Source organism: Anomaloglossus baeobatrachus, chromosome 1, assembly GCF_048569485.1.
Source record: "Anomaloglossus baeobatrachus isolate aAnoBae1 chromosome 1, aAnoBae1.hap1, whole genome shotgun sequence".
Lineage (NCBI taxonomy): Eukaryota > Metazoa > Chordata > Amphibia > Anura > Aromobatidae > Anomaloglossus > Anomaloglossus baeobatrachus.
Window position 1 is genome coordinate 14,657,533 of NC_134353.1, and position 24,520 is coordinate 14,682,052.

The window sequence follows — 24,520 nt, forward strand, 5'->3', positions numbered from 1 at the left end:
GGGAGCAGCAACAGCGCCAGCTGGGTAGGGAGATTGCCGCCCGCGAGAAGCGCAAGGCAGAAGTCTTATCCCAGACCATCCAGGAGAAGGACAATCTGCGCCATGCCACCTTCCGGGTGAGGGACCCGCTACACGAAGGCCAGGTCCGGCTCTTCGACCCCCGACATGGATGGGGATTCATTTTCGAGTCGGGCCTGGAAGCCGAGATCTTCATGTCCTGGAGGTTTTATCCTTGCCTCCAGAGCCAGCCCTCCTCACCACCAGGTAATACAGCGGCTCCTCTATATTTAGGTGCGGGGTGCTTACCATCCTCACGCACACTGCTTCTGCCCTGTGGCTTTATCATTTTTCACCAACTTTTGTACTGCTCCATAGCCACTGGGCAGACTTGTGCTTGGTTTTCACCTTGTCACTTGTCTACATTATGTCTCTTTGGGGGCCACATGTTCATTTATATGCCTGATCTTAGGCACACATGTACTGAATTATATACAGGTTTTTTCATGTGCATGTTAAAAATAGGATTGACGTAAAATAAATATGCTTAGCCAGTATATTAACGAGTGGAGAGAAATAGGTGCAAAATCATATGTGGATTTATTCAATAAAAGTTAAAGTCATTACAGAAAAATAATGTCTTGGCTTTAGTTAGTGAAGAGAGAAAGATAAGAAGATAAAGAAAAGAGTCCATTTATCTGAAGCTGGGTTCACACTAAGCGACAGCGACGTCGCTGTTATTTCACCATTTTCGGTGACGTAACAGCGACCTTGTAAGTCGCTGTTATGATCGCTGCTTAGCTGTCAAACACAGCAGACGCAGCAGCGATCATAACGTCGCTACATGTGCAGGGAGCAGGGAGCCGCGCACACTGCTTAGCGCTGGCTCCTTGCTACAGTACATATCGGGTTAATTAACCCGATGTGTACTGCAGCCACATGTCACAGTGCAGAGAGCAGGGAGCCGCGCACACTGCTTAGCGCTGGCTCCCTGCTCTCCTAGCTACAGTACACATAGGGTTAATTACCCGATGTGTACTGCAGCCACATGTGCACAGGGCAGGAGCCGGCACTAGCAGCAAGAGCGGCGGAGGCTGGTAACGAAGGTAAACATCGGGTAACCAGGGAAAGGTCTTCCCTTGGTTACCCGATGTTTACGCTGGTTACAGCTTACCGCAGCTGCCAGTGCCGGCTCCTGCTCGCTTCATTTCGTCGCTCTCTCGCTGTCATACACAGCGATGTGTGTGTCACAGCGGGAGAGTGACGACCAAAAAATGAAGCTGGACATTCAGCAACGACCGGCGACCTCACAGCAGGGGCCAGGTCGTTGCTGGATGTCACACACAGCGACAGCGACGGGACGTCGCTGCAACGTCACAGAAAATGGTGACGTAGCAGCGACGTCGTTGTCGTTGTCGCTTTGTGTGACACCAGCTTTATATAGCTGTGATGTTGTGATAAGCCGTCGTCTCTCCTTCGTCTGGTGGAGAATGGTCCCATCCTAACCCTTTGAAGTGTGGTCTGCTTATGCGTCGCCCTGGGCAAGCCAGGGGACACAGGTCACACACCACCACACCCTACATCCCAGGTAGGAACATCTCAGCTAACCAAAAATCCTTGTTGCCTTCCTCCAGAGGCTGATGATTCACACCAGGGGGTGGGCCAGGCGGTTGGCTCCGCCCACCGAGGAGGTCACAGCTCTGGAGGCGGGAAAAACCAGGCAGATTAGCCCAGGCAGGGCTCGAGTGCAGATAGCTCAGGGAGGAGCAGGAGTGAGGAGCTAAGTAGAGGAGTTAAGAAAGTGAAAGTAGAAAAGTGGAAAAGGAGGAAAGCAAGTGAGGTGACAGGAAAGAAAGAAAGCCTGAAGGGTCCAGCTTGGTGTAGGACCAGGTCAGCAAGGTCAGCAACGGCGGTGACTGTCTGGAGGGGGACCGTTTGGAAGTTCCTGGAAGGACCCCGTAGGCTGTGTGCCCGGCGGTCTGGAGCAGTGTTCCGAAGGACAGTCAGCACCAGGGCAGGGGCCTCTCGGACCCCGGCAAGGCTTGGAGTCGCCATAATTTGCCGAATCCGTCAGTGAAGGGGACGTAGATCCCCCAACAACCAAGTCCCGATTGAAGGCAACAGCCCAGCCAGTGTAAGAGAGACACCGCCACCGCCAAGGCACCAGTTTCTTAGGGCCAGCGCCTGCGGGCAAATAGTAGAGCTCCCCCGGTCCAGCTTGAAGCCGGGGAGCGGGTTACCGGTGGGGACCCATCGCAACCAAAAGATACACAAAGGTGGAAGGAAGAGGGACATCACCGTCACCTACCGGGAGAGCAAGTGCAGCCGTCCGTGGGACCGTCTATCCAGCCGTTTGGTTTACCGTAAAACTGTGTCCACGTCTCAGGCTGAGTGAGTACCACAGTGCCGCAAGGCACAGCGCTGCCCCCGCGCCCACCGGGCCCTGCACCTCCCAAACCATCACCGGGCCCCGGGATCACCAACCCCTACCCACGGAGGGGCAACACAACACCTGGCTGCTCCGCATCACCATCCCCGGGACCCCTGTACTGAGCAGCGGTGGTGAAATCACCACAACCGTGGGTGGCGTCACGGACAATAAACATTTCCCACACCCAACAAACCCCTTTCACTCACGGGCGAGGAGTGCCGCTCGAGAAGCCCCCGGGATCCGGCCCACCGCTCGAGCCACCACTGAGCAGCAGCCGCCGGACCCGAGCCGAAGGGGTGAGCATAGTGTGCTGACACCCTCCTCCCCGCCCGCGACAACTTGTGTGACGCCCTGGCACAGCCAGGTTGTCACAGAAAGAGTTAATCCTCCTTGGTAACCTGATCCCACACCGGTGCAGCAAGACAAACCACAGCCCCCAGTGTAAGAGAAAAGCAGAGCAGAGGGGAGGGGCTGGAGCAGAGTGTTGGAGAAGCAGACAGAAGTGGAGCCTGGAGTTGTAGCTCCTAGGCTGAAAGAAAAGCGTGCTCCGAGAGGGCCGGGACAGGCTGTAGTGAGGAAGGGGCCAGAGGTAGCCGGAGCAGGGCGGTGGCCCCTCTGTACCTGGGTACCCGGATCACTACAGGGGAGTGGATTCCCCGTTCCCGGCTGAGGAGAAAGAGGAAGAGAGTGGAGAGAAAGGCACCTGGCTTCAGGGAAAGAATAACAAGGGCTGCTGCACCGTGTGTGGGACACTAACACCCCCGTACCGAAGGCTGCGGACACCGGCAATTCCTAGTTTACCAGTGACTCCGTGTGACTTACTTGTGAGTACACCCGTGCCCTCGGGCACCGCACTGCAGCACTGCGCCCTGCTCCCTGCTTACCCCATCACTGGGCCCCGGGACAACCAACCCCCCCTACCCACGGAGGGGAGAAATAACATCTAGCTGCTCCATACCATCGCTCCCGGGATCCCCGTCCAAAGCAACGGTGGTGTTCCAACCTCACCACAACCGTGGGTGGCGTCACGGACAATCTCCCTTACCAAATCCCCTTTATACTGTGGAGCCTGGGATCACAGACTGGGTCACGCCACCGTGATACCCACAGAAGTGACCCTGTGGCCCGGATCTGAGTACCCCCTGGTCCCCGGGCGACACACTTAAATATAATTAAACTCCTCCCTCTGATTCTCCTTGTCTCTTTAAATGGTCTTGGAACATTATTTCAAGAACTCTCTATCATTTTTAGCTATAGCATTATGTCATATCACGTGGTCCAAAATCTGCAGAGTAAAGGGGGCTTTACACGCTACGATATCGTTAATGTTTAGTCGTCGGGGTCACGTTGTTAGTGACGCACATCCGGCGTCATTAACAATATCGCAGCGTGTGACACTGACCAGCGACCTTAGGTGACCTCAAAAATGGTGAAAATCGTTCACCATGGAGAGGTCGTCCCAAACTCAAAAATCGGTAAGGGTTGTTTATCCAGGTGGTTCATCGCTCATGCGGCAGCACACCTATGTGTGACACCGCATGAGCGAGGAACGTCTCCTTACCTGCCGCCGGCCACAATGCGGAAGGAAGGAGGTGGGCGGGATGTTACATCACGCTCAGCTCCGCCCCTCCGCTTTGATTGGCCGGCCACTTAGTGAGGTCGCGGTGACGTCGCTGTGATGCCGAACGTCCCTCCCCCTTGAAGGAGGGATTGTTCGGCAGTCACAGCGACGCCGCCAACCAGGTAAGTATGTGTGACGCTGCCGTAGCGATAATGTTCGCTACAGCAGCGATCACAAACAATCGCATGCGCGACAGGGGCGAGTACTTACACGGTCGCTATCGCTACAAATTGCTAGCGATATCGCTACCATGTAAAGCCCCCTTTAGTGTCATGCGCAGTACAGACTTGTAAAACCAAACAATTTACCCTTTTCCATAGAATGTACAGACCTTTTGAAGCTCGCTGACCCTTGACCTTAGTGTAACACTTAGAAAGACTTCAATGCTAATTTCAGATCTTCGCTCAAATACCAGATAGAATATAGCCCTGAGCTGTCAGCTATTGATGTACCATGGCAGATGGCTTGGTTCTACCCATGTCAGATGTCTCTGGCTAGAAACGTCAACTCACAGGCACTCTTAAAGGGATGGGCAAAATACATACATTTTATGAATGCATGTAATCAAGTTTATGAATCAAATCTCCATAAACTCACTATTTTACAGTGCACCCCCATAGATCGAGCCGCTGTACCTTTCTGTGAGGTAAATCCTGGGATATGAAGAGGAATTATGACTAGAAGTCATAATTGCTCTCATCACTCCCTGGCAGTGCCCCCCTCCCTCCTTGTTCCCAAATGTCCAGCATCTGTGAAGGTGTCACATCCCACTTACACCTCCAACAGCCATCTCCTCTGATATGGAGATGAGATGATGTGCGGACAATGGACACAGGATGGCTCCCTGCCGTCACCCTGTAACAAGAGTTGTATCTCATTAGCAAGGCTATGGAAGTAGCCAGACAGAACGACTCCAGTAAAAAATGGTTCATATCTCGCAAGCCATATCTCCGATAAATATGGCAACCATAAAAATGGTGTTTGCGCAGGCGGACGATGCTGGCACACCTTTTTTATGGAAGGGGGAGCTTGGGAAATACCCCAGGCGTGATATCAGCCATATGGGAACTCGTAGACAGGTCATGAGTCCCCTCGTTCTGTAGCTAAATTCATAACTGTCACAATGAGAGCATTGGCGTCCGCCTACGACGCTCCCAGGCAAAGTTATGGCCAATATCCCCTTTGCTGGATAATTCTGATCCATGCAGGGGGAGTGGCAGTGCTTCCCTGTGAGGTCACTAAGGTAGGAGGGGACCTGGATCTGCCCAGGTTGATAACCCTACTTCGGCCATTTTCCAGTGTTCTTCTCGCTGGGGGCACGTGCAGGAAACATCTGTGGGAGTTCCTAGAAACCTGGTCTACAGCGCCCCCCTGTGGCCAGACACACAAGGTAACTGATGTAATTGTATACCTGTTTGTAACCCATGCTTTATCTGTAACTGTACTCTGACATAACTGTATATTCTGTAGATTCCCTATTGTATATATTGTAGTTTCTAGTGTGCTTTAGGCGATTAAATTATATAATTAATCTTGGGCTGTTCTGTTATCTCGATCTTGAATCCCACGTCTGTGTGTTCGGCTAATAGTTACCGTAAATCGGTTGGTGGCAGCGAATTGTGCCAAGGATTATTGTGGGGAGGCCAGTGAGATTCGGGGAGATTTTATATATTCCGCCCGCGGAGGTCGGGGGAATATATACCTTACTCTCACCGGGGACCCTGCAATAATCGGCATAAGTAGTATAGCGGCCTCCTTGCTTATTGTCGGGCAATTCCATAATTGGCCTGACTATAAGAGGGGCGCTAGAGAGCGCGTCATGTGCTCTGTCTGTCGGGAGGTATAAAGGAGGGGTGACACCCCCTTGCTACCCCCCGATTGTGACGTACTGGTAGCCAGCGCGGGGGATTTCTGAGTGACCCCCCCGGTGGTTTGTGACATATTGGTGGCATAGCGGTGGGATCGAGATAATAGTGTGTGTGAGTGTGAGACCCATACTCCCAGACACTAAAGACTGCCTGCAGCAGCTGTGGCTGCTGGGGTCTTCAGACCAGCTCAACACTAGAGTGTCAGAGTGCAGATACTGTAAGGTGTGTGGAGGCATCAGGTGTCAGTTCTGTGTCAGTGACCAAAGTCTGCAACAATGGCTGATGGCACCAGGAGCAGAGCTATGCAACTGGCCAATGCTAAAGCAGGAGCCGAAGAGAGGGAGGACGGTGCTGTGGACAGCAATGAGGAGGTTGCCCACGAGTCCTCCAGGAGCTCGACGCCAGAAAACAGCTCTGCAGAGGACATTGCACAACCGGGCACTGCTGGACAAGATGAGGAGCAGCTCGCCCAAGGGTCCTCAACGAGCCAGATGCCAGCCCTCCGCTCTGCAATGGACAGTGAATCACCAGGCTCCGCAGCGGGCCGCAGATCACCACGTGCCATTCCACCGAGCCTGGGAGGCTCGGATAGCCTTCTTCAAATGGCTATGGCCCTACGCCAGGCTGGAGACCGGGAGGGCTACAAGGAACTCATGGCCGAGCGTGAGCGGCAAGCAGCGCGTGAAGAGCGCCAGGCAGAGCGTAACTACCAGCTGCAGCTAGCTCAGCTCCGGCCCTCATCAGCCACCCGTGACCTTCCAGACACCAAACTTCCAAAGGTCCGTGTTGAGGACTTCCCAGTGCTGGAGAAGGATGGAGACTTGGACTCTTTCTTGACTGCTTTTGAACGGACTTGCTTGCAGCATCATCTGAACAAGGACCAGTGGGCCAAATACCTGACCCCCCGTTTAAGGGGTAAGGCCCTGGATATCCTTGGGGACTTGCCTGCTGAGGCGGATCAGGGCTACGACACCATCAAGCGGGCCCTGATCCAACAGTACAACCTCACCCCGGAGTCCTACCGCAAGAAGTTCCGGACGCTACAGAAGGGACCAAAGGACTCCTGGGCTGACCACCGGCGGGCACTTGCCCGAGCTGCCGACCACTGGACCCAAGGCCTGCAGCTTTCCACCGGACCGGAGATCCTGGACTTGTTCATCACGGAGCAACTCTTGTGGAACTGCCCTGAGGATCTCCGCCAGTTCATCCGAGACCAGAAGCCAAAGGGGTCCACGGCTACAGCTGCCCTGGCCGATGACTACACCAACAATCGGGCTCCTGAAGCCAGGAGAGCAGCCACCAGCAGCACCTGGAGAGGGGGTAAGATGAACTCTGCGACTGCCCCACCTGCCCCTAGACTGCAGGGGGTGTCCCCCTCAACTCCCCTCTCCAGGCCCGTGGCAGAGCCAACACGGTGCCACCAGTGCAACCTACCTGGACACTTCAAGGCCATGTGCCCTCAGCGTCCCAAGGCCCCGGCTCCGTCCCCGTACCAAGGGCCGCCCAAGGTGTATTGTGTGGGTGGGGGTGGTGGTAGGTCCCTGGACAGCTTCCAACCTGTCACCGTCGGCCAGTCGGTGACCATAGGACTGCGAGACAGCGCCTCGGAGGTGACTCTGGTGCGGCCTGAGATGGTGTCCCCCCAAGACTTGATCCCTGGAAAAACCCTCGCTGTCTCCGGGATTGGAGGCATTGACCCGGCGCTGCCTGTTGCTGACATTTATGTGGACTGGGGCGCAGGGCGAGGGGTGAGGGAGGTGGGGGTAACTGATCGGATCCCTGCAAACGTGCTACTTGGGACAGATTTGGGGCAAATAACCTCCCAGTTTGGCCCCGCCCCAAAGGCTGAACCTTCAGCCAGTGCTGACGTGCCTCCGGACAATGTTAATGTGTTATCTATGAATGATGTAAGGGAGGAGGGAGTGAACTCTGATATTTCTGCTTGCACAGACACCATAGACACACACACAGCTGCAGCTGTGACAGGGGAGGGGGTCAGAGAAAGGTGTGACAATGCCTCTACAAGTAATCAGCCTGTGAGCTGGGATCTGTTGCCCTCTGCAGGGATAAGCAGAGAGCAGGGTGCTGCAGGGGGAGGACCAGTGTGTGGGGTGGGGGCTACCACAGCAAATGTGGGGTCCCCAGAGATTTCACAGCGGGGTTCTGTTGCTGCAGGAGGGGAACAGGCAGGTGAGATTGGGGCCGGTCCAGGAGCGGAAGTGCTCCCAGGTAAGATCTCGGTGCAGGGTTCCCCCACAACCGGGGTGTCAGGAAGCCAGGTAGGTCTGCCTGAACCGGCGACTTGGTCAGGAATGGAGGAGGAGCAGGCACGACCCACGGTCGCAGCGGCTGTGGCCGCTGTCACCCGCAGTGGGAGTGCTGGAAGCCAAGGGGCCTCCCGGAGGTCCGATAGCTCTTCCCCTTCTGACCAAGTGGCAGCCGAGTCAGGTGGAGGCCAGGACACAGGTCCCGGGGTACTGACCGAAGATGTGACAGTCTCGTCGATTCTGGCCACATCTGGTCAGGGGTTTCAGGCAGCGTTAGAAGCTGACGACAGCCTGAAAGCTCTAAAGGAGCAGGCGGCACAGCCTCCCTCGGACTCGGACCCGGAGCGAGTGGTCTGGGACCAAGGACGGCTGTACCGGGCCACGGTCCAGCAGGGTTCACCGGAGGCGTGGCCCAGGGACCGACAGTTGGTGGTACCCTATCCGTTCCGGACGGAGTTGTTGCGGATCGCACATGAGATTCCGATGGCCGGACACCTAGGGATCGCTAAGACCAAGGCCAGGTTAAACCAGCATTTCTACTGGCCAAAAATGGGGGCCGATGTGGCTGCCTACTGCCGTTCGTGTGAAACCTGTCAGAGAGTGGGGAAGGCGGGGCCACGCCCCAAAGCCCCACTGGTATCTCTGCCCATCATCGATGAGCCTTTCAGGAGGGTGGCTGTGGATCTGGTCGGCCCGCTGGCCATCCCCAGCAGCTCCGGGAAACGCTTCATACTGACGGTAGTGGACTATGCCACCCGGTACCCAGAAGCAGTGGCCTTGTCGTCCATTCGGGCTGACAAGGTGGCCACCGCATTGCTGGAGATTTTCTCCCGAGTGGGTTTTCCCCAGGAAATGCTCACTGACCGGGGGACCCAATTCATGTCCCAGCTGATGGAGACCCTCTGTAAGCAAGTCCAGGTGCGACATCTGGTGGCCAGCCCGTACCATCCACAGACTAATGGCCTGTGCGAGCGGTTCAATGGCACCTTAAAGCAGATGCTTAAGATGTTGGTCGACTCCCATGGGCGTGACTGGGAGCGGTATCTCCCACACCTGTTATTTGCTTACCGGGAGGTTCCACAGGCCTCAACAGGATTCTCACCGTTTGAGCTCCTGTACGGGCGACGTGTGCGGGGCCCCCTGGCTCTGGTGAAAGAGGCTTGGGAAGGGGATTTGGCCACCCCTGGAGTGTCGGTCATCGAGTATGTCATGCGCTTCCGGGACAAAATGCAGGCCTTGACGCAACTGGTACACGACAATATGGCTCAAGCCCAGGCTGATCAGAAGCGTTGGTACGACCAGAACGCTTGTGAGAGGACCTACCAAGCGGGTCAAGAGGTGTGGGTACTGGTCCCCGTACCACAGGACAAGCTTCAGGCAGCCTGGGAAGGCCCATACCTCGTGTACCAGCAGCTCAACCCTGTGACGTACCTGGTCACCCTGGACCCTGCCCGTGGAAGGCGGAAGCCCTTCCATGTGAACATGATGAAGGCACATCATGAGCGGGAGGCATGTGCGCTCCCCGTGTGCAACCTGCCCGAGGAGGGAGAAGCGGAAACCCTCTTGGATATGCTAGCCCAGGTTAGGGCAGGCGGATCCATTGAGGATGTGGAGGTTGGCCACCAGCTCTTGGAGGACCAACGGTCCCAGCTGTGGGCCACCCTACACCCCTTCCGGGGGTTGTTTACCAACCAGCCCGGAAGGACTGACTTGGCTGTCCATCACGTGGACACTGGGGATCATCCCCCGATCCGGCATTCAGCATATCGGGTCTCCCTGGAGGTGCAGCAACACATGCGCCAGGAGATTGACGAGATGCTGGAGCTGGGGGTGATCCAGGCATCCAACAGCGCTTGGGCCTCGCCTGTAGTCCTCGTCCCTAAGAAGGACCGAACCACTCGGTTCTGCGTGGACTACAGGGGGCTCAATGCTGTCACGGTCGCCGATGCGTACCCAATGCCACGCATCGATGACCTGCTCGATCAGTTGGCCGGGGCTCAGTACCTGACCATCATGGACCTGAGCCGGGGATATTGGCAGATCCCCCTGACTCGCAAGGCCAGGGAACGCTCTGCCTTTATTACCCCATTTGGACTGTACGAGTCCACGGTGATGCCATTCGGGATGAGGAATGCCCCTGCCACTTTCCAGCGGATGGTCAACACCCTGCTCAAGGGACTTGAAGGGTACGCGGCCGCGTACCTGGATGACATTGCCGTCTTCAGTCCCACCTGGGAGGACCACCTAGAGCATCTAGCACAGGTGCTCAGGCGGATCCACCGGGCAGGTTTGACCATCAAGCCGGGAAAGTGTCAGCTGGCCATGAGCGAGGTCCAGTACCTCGGTCACCGGGTAGGTGGGGGAACGCTGAAGCCCGAGCCTGAGAAAGTGGAGGCCATCGCATCCTGGCCCACCCCCAGGACCAAGAAGCAGGTGATGTCCTTCTTGGGGACCGCTGGGTACTATAGGAGGTTTGTTCCATGCTATAGTAGCCTGGCAAAGCCCTTGACGGACCTCACCAAGAAGAAGCTGCCCTCTGCAGTCGATTGGACAGTGGACTGCGAGACAGCCTTCCGGGCCCTAAAGGACGCCCTGTCCAGCCCGCCCGTGCTACAGGCAGCCGACTTCACGCGGCCGTTTGTAGTACAGACCGACGCCAGTGACTTCGGCCTCGGTGCGGTGCTCAGCCAGGTGGACTCGGCGAGCCAAGAGCACCCAGTCTTGTACCTGAGCAGGAAGCTGTTACCAAGGGAAGTGGCCTATTCTACAATGGAGAAGGAGTGCCTGGCCATAGTGTGGGCCCTGCAGCGTCTGCAACCCTATCTATACGGGCGCCACTTCATCGTGGAGACGGACCACAATCCCCTCAGCTGGTTGCACACCGTCTCTGGGACGAATGGGCGATTGTTGCGATGGAGCCTTGCGCTCCAGCAATACGACTTCACCATTCGCCACAAAAGGGGCCGTGACCACGGTAACGCAGACGGGCTGTCCCGACAAGGAGAGGTCGCGGACGGGCGCACGGGGGAACACCGGAGTGTGCTGCCCCCTAGCGCCCTCAAAAGGGGGGAGGTGTGAGGTAAATCCTGGGATATGAAGAGGAATTATGACTAGAAGTCATAATTGCTCTCATCACTCCCTGGCAGTGCCCCCCTCCCTCCTTGTTCCCAAATGTCCAGCATCTGTGAAGGTGTCACATCCCACTTACACCTCCAACAGCCATCTCCTCTGATATGGAGATGAGATGATGTGCGGACAATGGACACAGGATGGCTCCCTGCCGTCACCCTGTAACAAGAGTTGTATCTCATTAGCAAGGCTTGGAAGTAGCCAGACAGAACGACTCCAGTAAAAAATGGTTCATATCTCGCAAGCCATATCTCCGATAAATATGGCAACCATAAAAATGGTGTTTGCGCAGGCGGACGATGCTGGCACACCTTTTTTATGGAAGGGGGAGCTTGGGAAATACCCCAGGCGTGATATCAGCCATATGGGAACTCGTAGACAGGTCATGAGTCCCCTCGTTCTGTAGCTAAATTCATAACTGTCACAATGAGAGCATTGGCGTCTGCCTACGACGCTCCCAGGCAAAGTTATGGCCAATATCCCCTTTGCTGGATAATTCTGATCCATGCAGGGGGAGTGGCAGTGCTTCCCTGTGAGGTCACTAAGGTAGGAGGGGACCTGGATCTGCCCAGGTTGATAACCCTACTTCGGCCATTTTCCAGTGTTCTTCTCGCTGGGGGCACGTGCAGGAAACATCTGTGGGAGTTCCTAGAAACCTGGTCTACAGCGCCCCCCTGTGGCCAGACACACAAGGTAACTGATGTAATTGTATACCTGTTTGTAACCCATGCTTTATCTGTAACTGTACTCTGACATATGTATATTCTGTAGATTCCCTATTGTATATATTGTAGTTTCTAGTGTGCTTTAGGCGATTAAATTATATAATTAATCTTGGGCTGTTCTGTTATCTCGATCTTGAATCCCACGTCTGTGTGTTCGGCTAATAGTTACCGTGAAGCGGTTGGTGGCAGCGAGTTGTGCCAAGGATTATTGTGGGGAGGCCAGTGAGATTCGGGGAGATTTTATATATTCCGCCCGCGGAGGTCGGGGGAATATATACCTTACTCTCACCGGGGACCCTGCAATAATCGGCATAAGTAGTATAGCGGCCTCCTTGCTTATTGTCGGGCAATTCCATAATTGGCCTGACTATAAGAGGGGCGCTAGAGAGCGCGTCATGTGCTCTGTCTGTCGGGAGGTATAAAGGAGGGGTGACACCCCCTTGCTACCCCCCGATTGTGACGTACTGGTAGCCAGCGCGGGGGATTTCTGAGTGACCCCCCCGGTGGTTTGTGACACTTTCAAATACATTTTTTGGTGTTTTTTACATTAAGTACAGGTGCATGTGTGGGTTATTTGACCTATACATGCACACTGCAATATAAAATATATAGAACACCTCCCTGGCCTGGTTCTGTTCGGCAACTTTTCTACCCCACAACTATCTATTAAGGAATTTCTGTCCTTACCCACACCCCGTTGACCTATTCCTTTTTTGCATGTTTTATACTATTTTGTATTGTCCTTAATAAAAATGTATATTTTTGTACACTATCTGTGCCTTATCTCCTTTTCCTCCTTTTTTGATATGTCCCGGAGGGATGTCTATTCCCACCTGCTCGTGGGTCATCCCGATCGAGACCTGGAGCCCGGCGAGCTGGTGAGCTACACCCGGCACCGTGGAAAAAGGGGGTAGTTTGCCCTGAATGTCAGGAGGAGGGTCCCCCGAAGTGCCCTGCAGTGCGGCCACTCCTCTCCGCCACCCTCCAGTCCCGAGTATCCCGATGATTATTACAAAAGTTAAATAGGTAGCGGTTCCCGGCTACCTTACTGCCCGTCCCCGTTAGGACTATGTTGAAGTTCCTGTTTTATTGATGTTTTAAACAAGAGACAAGGCCGAGAACTTGCAGGCCACCCAAAAACTATTGGGCCTTGTAAATAGCCCCTGGGCCAACCTTTGTCATCATCCCGCAGCCTCCGGAGAGGCTGGTTGGAGAAAGGGCCTGTGGCAGAGTAGGCTGGGGTCCCGTCACCATGTAAACCGGTGACTACCCTCCGGGTCAGGGGTCCCCTGGATGTGGGACCTCTGAGAGAGACTGCCGGGTAAGGAACTTATTACCCGGCCCGTGTGGGCAACACCCGGACCCGAACCCGTTTCCTGGACTGGGGAAAAGGGGTGCTGACCTGGTTTGTAGAGGCAGCATCAAGGTGTAGGTTTGTTTGGGTGGGTTATGGTGAAAAGGACCCGGTCCCGTCCCGTTCCCAGTTAATAAAAATGTTTGCAACGTTTAAGAAAAATGCCTCCAGTCATAGGAAGAAAATAAGCTTGCGTAAAAGATGTAAATATGTTATTATACTTGTATATATGTTTTCCTTTTTATCTTTTCCAGTTTAAAGCAAAAATAAACCAGTGGTGGTCGGACAGCCCGCGGACGGTCTGTGTTTAACCAAGGGGGAGTGTGACGCCCTGGCCGGGCCAAGTAGTCACAAATAGGGCCCCGCATTACACCAGTCCCTCACCAGGTAATACACAGCCGACTATGTACGTCCTAGTCACCTCCCTCAGGGCTGATGGGCACACCAGGGGGCGGAAACAGGCGGTTGGAAGACGCCCACCGAGGAATCCTGATAGCCTGAGGCAGGAGAAAGTACAGTTCGGAGTTGGAGAGTGAGACAACAGTTTGAGAGTTCAAGGAGAGTGGAGGTCAGGCCTGTTGGTGGCAGGCCTGAGACAAACTGACAGGTGCCAGGGTCGGAGCCCTGGTGCCTTAGGCTAGGAGGCAGACAGTGGTCTCATCTGCAGGAGCCGGGAATATGGCTCGGTGGAACCGTGGTGGACCGGGGCAGGGTGGTGTCACGCCGGTACCGACCCAGGGAACCGACCCGGAAACCGGAGCACACAGGGGGGTACTCAGACCCTGAAGCTAGGTCCAGAAACGACTGGGGACTAGTTAATTCACTGATTGAGGCCAGGACTCTAGGTCCTGTCCCACCCAAAGTCCCGAAAGAAGACAACAGCCCACCGAGGGGGATAGAAGGCCACGGCTCAGCGATCCCACGGGCCAGCGTCTGCGGGCAAGGGCTCCCTTGGCCGTCACAAGCCGGGAGCGGACTCCTGAAGTTGCAGGGTCAGGTAGTCCAACATTCACAAAGGTGCGGGAGAAAGACAGAGACCACCAGCCGGGTGGGGGACCAGAACGCAGCCGGCTGCGGGCACCGACCACCATCATTTTGGTTTACCAGAGACTCGTGTGTTTCCTTTAATAGTGAGTACACCAGCACCCTGCGGTCGCCCATCTCCCTGCATCAACGCCCACCGGGTCCCGGGGCCACCATCCCTGCCCACGGAGGGGTTAACAACTTGCTGCACAACATCTCCCCTGGGTGCCCCGTCACAGCAGCGGTGGTGTCCAACCTCACCAAACACCGTGGGTGGCGTCACGAACTCTAATACGGCCCAGCCGTACATATACATCCAACCCCCCCCCGCCTTTTCATTCGGAGCGTCCGCAGGACCCCCCAGATCCGGAGAACCTCGAGCCACCCACAAAAGGTCCGGATCCGAGCAGCAGCGGCTGCTGGTCACGGGGGCGGCACATCTGCTTTTGGGACTTTGGTTGGGACAGGACTTATAATCCTGCCCTCAATTGGTTAATTAGCTAGGCCGTTGGTTCCGGTCCTGGCTTCAGGGTCCGAGTACCCCCTTGTGCAGTTTCCGGTCGGGTCTCCGGTGTCGGTACCGGCGGGCTCCAACCCTGCCCCGGTCCACCTCGGATCTCCGGCAGCCATCTTCCCGTCGCCTGCTAATGTGACGCCCTGGACTATTCAGGTCGTTCCAGGTAGACACAACAACACTACACACCCCCTTCCCAGTTAGGTAACAGCAGTCAAACTTAAAGCCTTGTCACCACCCTCCAGGTTTGATGTCCACACCAGGGGGGGTGGAGCCAGGCGGTTGGCTCCACCCACTGAGGACTTCACAGGCCTGGAGGCAGGAGAACAGAGTAGTGGGAGTTGAAGTCTAGCCCAGGCTCTGGAAGGAGTCAAGTTCAAGTCCAGAAGCAGACCTGTGCTCAGGCCTGCCAAAGACTACTCCGGTGGCTGGGTTGGAGCCCAGTCACCATTGGCAAGGAGGCAGACGGTAGTGGCCGCCTGTAGGAGACCGAGCATACGACCGGTGGAACTGTAAGGGACCGTGACAGGGTAGTGGCCCGCCGGAACCGGGGAGCCAACTGGATACCGGAGCACCAGGCAGGGTACTCAGACCCCGAACTAGGCTAGAAGCCACCACCATAGTCAAATTAACTGATTGCGGTCTGGACCTCAGGGGTTTATTCCCACCTAAGTCCCGATTGAAGGCAACAGCCCAACCATTCCGGATAAGTGCCCCCGCCAAGGGCCAGAGATCCAAAAAGCCAGCGTCTGCGGGCAAACGGGCTCCTACGACAGATACACGCCGGGGAGTGGACTACCGGTGCCCAGGCACAGGAGTCAAGGTTCACACACAGAGGTGCAGGAGAAAGGCGGACATTACCAACCTAATCCGGGAGAAGCTGCAGCCGGCTGCGGGCCCCGTTCATCACTCCGTTTGATTTACCAGCGACTCTAGAGTCTTGTGTCAGAGTGAGTACACCAGTGCCATCCGGCACCGCACCGCAACACTTCACCCTGAACCCCGGCCCTCGCCAACCAGACCCCGGGACCAACATCCCCTACCCACGGAGGGGTCAACACCTAGCTGCGCCACTACACCGCTCCCGGGGGCCCCCACACTTTCACCGCAGCGGTGGTGTCTACAATCACCACAAACCCGTGGGTGGCGTCACGAACTATCACCTCAAACCAAACACCCCAAATTCCCGCGTGTAGCGCCAACTCCCCTTGCAGAGCGACGTGACCCCCGGGTCCGAGAGAGGCTCGAGCCACCACCTGCAGTGCGAGCACGGATCAGAGCGGCTCGGCAGTCGCAGCCGAGCCCGCGGGGAGGTAGACGGAGACCACCGGCTGCCACCTAGCCAATGCATTAGGGCTCCTTCCCTGGTACCGTTAAACTTGAGCTTCTCCTCAGCTGTAGCTACCCCTAGCCCCAGCCCACACTCCTCTCAACCTGAGCCTCCCCTCCGCTGGAGCTACCCCCAGCCCACACTCCTCTCAACCTGAGCTTCTCCTCCGCTGTACTGTAGCTACCCCTAGCCCACACTCCTCTCAACCTGAGCTTCTCCTCCGCTGGAGCTACCCCCAGCCCACACTCCTCTCAACCTGAGCCTCCCCTCCGCTGGAGCTACCCCCAGCCCACACTCCTCTCAACCTGAGCTTCTCCTCCGCTGTACTGTAGCTACCCCTAGCCCACACTCCTCTCAACCTGAGCTTCTCCTCCGCTGGAGCTACCCCCAGCCCACACTCCTCTCAACCTGAGCTTCTCCTCCGCTGGAGCTACCCCCAGCCCACACTCCTCTCAACCTGAGCTTCTCCTCCGCTGGAGCTACCCCCAGCCCACACTCCTCTCAGCCTGAGCTTCTCCTCCTCTGGAGCTACCCCTAGCCCCAGCCCACACTCCTCTCAGCCTGAGCTTCTCCTCCGCTGGAGCTACCCCCAGCCCACACTCCTCTCAGCCTGAGATTCTCCTCCGCTGGAGCTACCCCTAGCCCCAGCCCACACTCCTCTCAGCCTGAGCTTCTCCTCCGCTGTAGCTACCCCCAGCCCACACTCCTCTCAACCTGAGCTTCTCCTCCACTGGAGCTACCCCCAGCCCACACTCCTCTCAACCTGAGCTTCTCCTCCACTGGAGCTACCCCCAGCCCACACTCCTCTCAACCTGAGCTTCTCCTCTGCTGTAGCTACCCCCAGCCCACACTCCTCTCAACCTGAGCTTCTCCTCCGCTGTAGCTACCCCCAGCCCACACTCCTCTCAACCTGAGCTTCTCCTCCACTGGAGCTACCCCCAGCCCACACTCCTCTCAACCTGAGCTTCTCCTCCACTGGAGCTACCCCCAGCCCACACTCCTCTCAACCTGAGCTTCTCCTCCGCTGTAGCTACCCCCAGCCCACACTCCTCTCAACCTGAGCTTCTCCTCCGGTGTAGCTACCCCCAGCCCACACTCCTCTCAACCTGAGCTTCTCCTCCGCTGGAGCTACCCCCAGCCCCAGCCCACACTCCTCTCAACCTGAGCTTCTCCTCCGCTGGAGCTACCCCCAGCCCACACTCCTCTCAACCTGAGCTTCTCCTCCACTGGAGCTACCCCCAGCCCACACTCCTCTCAACCTGAGCTTCTCCTCCGGTGTAGCTACCCCCAGCCCACACTCCTCTCAACCTGAGCTTCTCCTCCGCTGGAGCTACCCCCAGCCCACACTCCTCTCAACCTGAGCTTCTCCTCCACTGGAGCTACCCCCAGCCCACACTCCTCTCAGCCTGAGCTTCTCCTCCGCTGGAGCTACCCCCAGCCCACACTCCTCTCAACCTGAGCTTCTCCTCCACTGGAGCTACCCCCAGCCCACACTCCTCTCAACCTGAGCTTCTCCTCCGCTGTAGCTACCCCCAGCCCACACTCCTCTCAACCTGAGCTTCTCCTCCGCTGTAGCTACCCCCAGCCCACACTCCTCTCAACCTGAGCTTCTCCTCCGCTGTAGCTACCCCCAGCCCACACTCCTCTCAACCTGAGCTTCTCCTCCACTGGAGCTACCCCCAGCCCACACTCCTCTCAACCTGAGCTTCTCCTCCACTGGAGCTACCCCCAGCCCACACTCCTCTCAACCTGAGCTTCTCCTCCGCTGGAGCTACCCCCAGCCCACACTCCTCTCAACCTGAGCTTCTCCTCCGCTGGAGCTACCCCCAGCCCACACTCCTCTCAACCTGAGCTTCTCCTCCACTGGAGCTACCCCCAGCCCACACTCCTCTCAACCTGAGCTTCTCCTCCGCTGTAGCTACCCCCAGCCCACACTCCTCTCAACCTGAGCTTCTCCTCCGCTGGAGCTACCCCCAGCCCACACTCCTCTCAACCTGAGCTTCTCCTCCGGTGTAGCTACCCCCAGCCCACACTCCTCTCAACCTGAGCTTCTCCTCCGCTGGAGCTACCCCCAGCCCACACTCCTCTCAACCTGAGCTTCTCCTCCACTGGAGCTACCCCCAGCCCACACTCCTCTCAACCTGAGCTTCTCCTCCACTGGAGCTACCCCTAGCCCCAGCCCACACTCCTCTCAACCTGAGCTTCTCCTCCGCTGGAGCTACCCCCAGCCCACACTCCTCTCAGCCTGAGCTTCTCCTCCGCTGTAGCTACCCCCAGCCCACACTCCTCTCAACCTGAGCTTCTCCTCCGCTGTAGCTACCCCCAGCCCACACTCCTCTCAACCTGAGCTTCTCCTCCGCTGTAGCTACCCCCAGCCCACACTCCTCTCAACCTGAGCTTCTCCTCCGCTGTAGCTACCCCCAGCCCACACTCCTCTCAACCTGAGCTTCTCCTCCACTGGAGCTACCCCCAGCCCACACTCCTCTCAACCTGAGCTTCTCCTCTGCTGTAGCTACCCCTAGCCCACACTCCTCTCAACCTGAGCTTCTCCTCCGCTGGAGCTACCCCCAGCTAACACTCCTCTCAACCTGAGCTTCTCCTCCGCTGTAGCTACCCCCAGCCCACACTCCTCTCAACCTGAGCTTCTCCTCCGCTGGAGCTACCCCCAGCCCATACTCCTCTCAACCTGAGCTTCTCCTCCGCTGTAGCTACCCCCAGCCCACACTCCTCTCAACCTGAGCTTCTCCTCCGCTGTAGCTACCCCCAGCCCACACTCCTCTCAACCTGAGCTTCTCCTCCGCTGGAGCTACCCCCAGCCCACACTCCTCTCAACCTGAGCTTCTCCTCCACTGGAGCTACCCCTAGCCCCAGCCCACACTCCTCTCAACCTGAGCTTCTCCTCCGCTGGAGCTACCCCCAGCCCACACTCCTCTCAACCTGAGCTTCTCCTCCACTGGAGCTACCCCCAGCCCACACTCCTCTCAACCTGAGCTTCTCCTCCGCTGTAGCTACCCCCAGCCCACACTCCTCTCAACCTGAGCTTCTCCTCCGCTGGAGCTACCCCCAGCCCACACTCCTCTCAACCTGAGCTTCTCCTCCGGTGTAGCTACCCCCAGCCCACACTCCTCTCAACCTGAGCTTCTCCTCCGCTGGAGCTACCCCCAGCCCACACTCCTCTCAACCTGAGCTTCTCCTCCACTGGAGCTACCCCCAGCCCACACTCCTCTCAACCTGAGCTTCTCCTCCACTGGAGCTACCCCTAGCCCCAGCCCACACTCCTCTCAACCTGAGCTTCTCCTCCGCTGGAGCTACCCCCAGCCCACACTCCTCTCAGCCTGAGCTTCTCCTCCGCTGTAGCTACCCCCAGCCCACACTCCTCTCAACCTGAGCTTCTCCTCCGCTGTAGCTACCCCCAGCCCACACTCCTCTCAACCTGAGCTTCTCCTCCGCTGTAGCTACCCCCAGCCCACACTCCTCTCAACCTGAGCTTCTCCTCCGCTGTAGCTACCCCCAGCCCACACTCCTCTCAACCTGAGCTTCTCCTCCACTGGAGCTACCCCCAGCCCACACTCCTCTCAACCTGAGCTTCTCCTCTGCTGTAGCTACCCCTAGCCCACACTCCTCTCAACCTGAGCTTCTCCTCCGCTGGAGCTACCCCCAGCTAACACTCCTCTCAACCTGAGCTTCTCCTCCGCTGTAGCTACCCCCAGCCCACACTCCTCTCAACCTGAGCTTCTCCTCCGCTGGAGCTACCCCCAGCCCATACTCCTCTCAACCTGAGCTTCTCCTCCGCTGTAGCTACCCCCAGCCCACACTCCTCTCAACCTGAGCTTCTCCTCCGCTGTAGCTACCCCCAGCCCACACTCCTCTCAACCTGAGCTTCTCCTCCGCTGGAGCTACCCCCAGCCCACACTCCTCTCAACCTGAGCTTCTCCTCCACTGGAGCTACCCCTAGCCCCAGCCCACACTCCTCTCAACCTGAGCTTCTCCTCCGCTGGAGCTACCCCCAGCCCACACTCCTCTCAACCTGAGCTTCTCCTCCGCTGGAGCTACCCCCAGCCCACACTCCTCTCAACCTGAGCTTCTCCTCCGCTGGAGCTACCCCCAGCCCACACTCCTCTCAACCTGAGCTTCTCCTCCGCTGGAGCTACCCCCAGCCCACACTCCTCTCAACCTGAACTCCAAACGCAAGCTGCTTGGTTTCCCACCCCGGGCTGTCTAGACCTCTAGGTGGGCGTTCCCTACCGCCTGGTCCCGCCCACTGGTGTGCCTGTCTTGCCCTGAGGGGGGTGACTAGGGTTCAGGTCGGCTGTGTGTGACCTAGGTGAGGGAGGGTGTTATGCGGGGCCTATTGTGTGACCACCTGGTTTTGCCAGGGCGTCACATAAATACCCCCCTTTCATTTGAGTGGCCGCACGACACCCGGGTCCAGAGACCCTCGAGCCACCGCGGATCTGCCACAGGGCGCACACAGGCATCCTCCCATCATCTCCGCCCCTCCCCTGCGTCTCTGCCCCTCATCTGTGTCTCCGCCCCTCCCCTGTGTCTCTGCCCCTCATCTGTGTCTCCGCCCCTCATCTGTGTCTCCGCCCCCTCATTATTGTCTCCGCCCCTCCCCAGTGTCTCCGCCCCTCCCCTGTGTCTCCGCCCCTCCCCTGTGTCTCCGCCCCTCCCCTGCGTCTCTGCCCCTCATCTGCGTCTCCGCCCCTCCCCTGCGTCTCTGCCCCTCATCTGTGTCTCCGCCCCTCATCTGTGTCTCCGCCCCTCCCCTGCGTCTCTGCCCCTCATCTGTGTCTCCGCCCCTCATCTGTGTCTCCGCCCCCTCATTATTGTCTCCGCCCCTCCCCTGTGTCTCCGCCCCTCCTCTGCGTCTCCCCCTCATCTGTGTCTCCGCCCCTCATCTGTTTCTCCGCCCCCTCATTATTGTCTCCGCCTCTCCCTTGCGTTTCGTCCTCTCATCTGTCTCTGCCTCTCCCCTGCGTCTCCGCCCCTCATCTGTGTCTCCGCCCCTCATCTGTGTCTCCGCCCCTCCCCTGTGTTTCCATCCCCGCTTCTGAGTATCCTCCAATCCCGTGCCTTCTTCCCTTTATCGCCGCCTCTCCCGTGGCTTCCGCCCTTTATCTCCGCCTCTCCCGTGGCTTCCGCCCTTTATCTCCGCCTCTCCCGTGGCTTCCGCCCTTTATCTCCGCCTCTCTCCCGTGTCTCCTCCTCCTCTGTATCTCCGCCCATCTATTGTGTCTCCTCCCCCTTATCTCCGCCCATCCCTTGTGTCTCCGCCTCTCTCATGTGTCTCCTCCAATCCCCTGTGTCACACAGTGTGGAGGGCGGGGTTAGCGGAGCTATGTGTGGGCGGAGCCTGCAGTGGAGTTTCTCGGTATGTTCGGGTGTGAGAGGCCGGGGGTGAGAGCGGCCCGGGCTGTGCTGAGTGCGGCCGTGCACTGCGGGGAGAGCGCTGCACCGAGCCGTGTACACCGCTGTGTGCTGTATGTATACCACTGCTATATCTCTATACTGTCCTCCTGTCCTGCAGAGCATCTCACCTATATCTCTATACTGTCCTCCTGTCCTGCAGAGCATCTCCCCTATCTCTATACTGTCCTCCTGTCCTGCAGAGCATCTCCCCTATCTCTATACCGTCCTCCTGTCCTGCAGAGCATCTCCCCTATATCTCTATACCGTCCTCCTGTCCTGCAGAGCATCTCCCCTATCTCTATACTGTCCTCCTGTCCTGCAGAGCATCTCCCCTATCTCTATACCGTCCTCCTGTCCTGCAGAGCATCTCCCCTATATCTCTATACTGTCCTCCTGTCCTGCAGAGCATCTCCCCTATCTCTATACTGTCCTCCTGTCCTGCAGAGCATCTCCCCTATATCTCTATACTGTCCTCCTGTCCTGCAGAGCATCTCACCTATATCTCTATACTGTCCTCCTGTCCTGCAGAGCATCTCCCCTATCTCTATACTGTCCTCCTGTGCTGCAGAGCATCTCACCTATATCTCTATACTGTCCTCCTGTCCTGCAGAGCATCTCCCCTATATCTCTATACTGTCCTCCTGTCCTGCAGAGCATCTCCCCTATCTCTATACTGTCCTCCTGTCCTGCAGAGCATCTCCCCTATATCTCTATACTGTCCTCCTGTCCTGCAGAGCATCTCCCCTATCTCTATACTGTCCTCCTGTCCTGCAGAGCATCTCCCCTATATCTCTATACTGTCCTCCTGTCCTGCAGAGCATCTCCCCTATATCTCTATACTGTCCTCCTGTCCTGCAGAGCATCTCCCCTATATCTCTATACTGTCCTCCTGTCCTGCAGAGCATCTCCCCTATATCTCTATACTGTCCTCCTGTCCTGCAGAGCATCTCCCCTATATCTCTATACTGTCCTCCTGTCCTGCAGAGCATCTCCCCTATCTCTATACTGTCCTCCTGTCCTGCAGAGCATCTCCCCTATATCTCTATACTGTCCTCCTGTCCTGCAGAGCATCTCACCTATATCTCTATACTGTCCTCCTGTCCTGCAGAGCATCTCCCCTATCTCTATACTGTCCTCCTGTGCTGCAGAGCATCTCACCTATATCTCTATACTGTCCTCCTGTCCTGCAGAGCATCTCCCCTATATCTCTATACTGTCCTCCTGTCCTGCAGAGCATCTCCCCTATCTCTATACTGTCCTCCTGTCCTGCAGAGCATCTCCCCTATATCTCTATACTGTCCTCCTGTCCTGCAGAGCATCTCCCCTATCTCTATACTGTCCTCCTGTCCTGCAGAGCATCTCCCCTATATCTCTATACTGTCCTCCTGTCCTGCAGAGCATCTCCCCTATATCTCTATACTGTCCTCCTGTCCTGCAGAGCATCTCCCCTATATCTCTATACTGTCCTCCTGTCCTGCAGAGCATCTCCCCTATATCTCTATACTGTCCTCCTGTCCTGCAGAGCATCTCCCCTATATCTCTATACTGTCCTCCTGTCCTGCAGAGCATCTCCCCTATATCTCTATACCGTCCTCCTGTCCTGCAGAGCATCTCCCCTATCTCTATACTGTCCTCCTGTCCTGCAGAGCATCTCCCCTATATCTCTATACTGTCCTCCTGTCCTGCAGAGCATCTCCCCTATCTCTATACTGTCCTCCTGTCCTGCAGAGCATCTCCCCTATCTCTATACCGTCCTCCTGTCCTGCAGAGCATCTCCCCTATCTCTATACTGTCCTCCTGTCCTGCAGAGCATCTCCCCTATCTCTATACCGTCCTCCTGTCCTGCAGAGCATCTCCCCTATATCTCTATACTGTCCTCCTGTCCTGCAGAGCATCTCCCCTATATCTCTATACTGTCCTCCTGTCCTGCAGAGCATCTCCCCTATCTCTATACCGTCCTCCTGTCCTGCAGAGCATCTCCCCTATATCTCTATACTGTCCTCCTGTCCTGCAGAGCATCTCCCCTATATCTCTATACGGTCCTCCTGTCCTGCAGAGCATCTCCCCTATCTCTATACCGTCCTCCTGTCCTGCAGAGCATCTCCCCTATATCTCTATACTGTCCTCCTGTCCTGCAGAGCATCTCCCCTATATCTCTATACTGTCCTCCTGTCCTGCAGAGCATCTCCCCTATCTCTATACTGTCCTCCTGTCCTGCAGAGCATCTCCCCTATATCTCTATACTGTCCTCCTGTCCTGCAGAGCATCTCCCCTATATCTCTATACTGTCCTCCTGTCCTGCAGAGCATCTCCCCTATATCTCTATGCTGTCCTCCTGTCCTGCAGAGCATCTCCCCTATCTCTATACCGTCCTCCTGTCCTGCAGAGCATCTCCCCTATCTCTATACCGTCCTCCTGTCCTGCAGAGCATCTCCCCTATCTCTATACCGTCCTCCTGTCCTGCAGAGCATCTCCCCTATATCTCTATACCGTCCTCCTGTCCTGCAGAGCATCTCCCCTATCTCTATACTGTCCTCCTGTCCTGCAGAGCATCTCCCCTATATCTCTATACTGTCCTCCTGTCCTGCAGAGCATCTCCCCTATATCTCTATACTGTCCTGTCCTGCAGAGCATCTCCCCTATATCTCTATAACCGTCCTCCTGTCCTGCAGAGCATCTCCCCTATATCTCTATACCGTCCTCCTGTCCTGCAGAGCATCTCCCCTATATCTCTATACTGTCCTCCTGTCCTGCAGAGCATCTCCCCTATATCTCTATACTGTCCTCCTGTCCTGCAGAGCATCTCCCCTATATCTATACTGTCCTCCTGTCCTGCAGAGCATCTCCCC

General features: G+C 56.7%; 1 protein-coding gene across 3 annotated transcripts in view; it reads left to right on the forward strand.

Annotated features, from left to right (window-relative positions):
• The first annotated feature begins 21,603 nt into the window (after window positions 1-21,603).
• Window positions 21,604-24,520, forward strand: part of LOC142303917 (PC-esterase domain-containing protein 1A-like) — a 29,979-nt gene continuing 27,062 nt past the window's right edge. For 2 of the 3 annotated variants that reach the window (XM_075345789.1, XM_075345807.1), the window contains exon 1: window positions 21,643-21,742. The gene's annotated coding sequence lies outside the window, so the exon portion shown is untranslated. The other variant, XM_075345799.1, reaches the window with a different exon arrangement.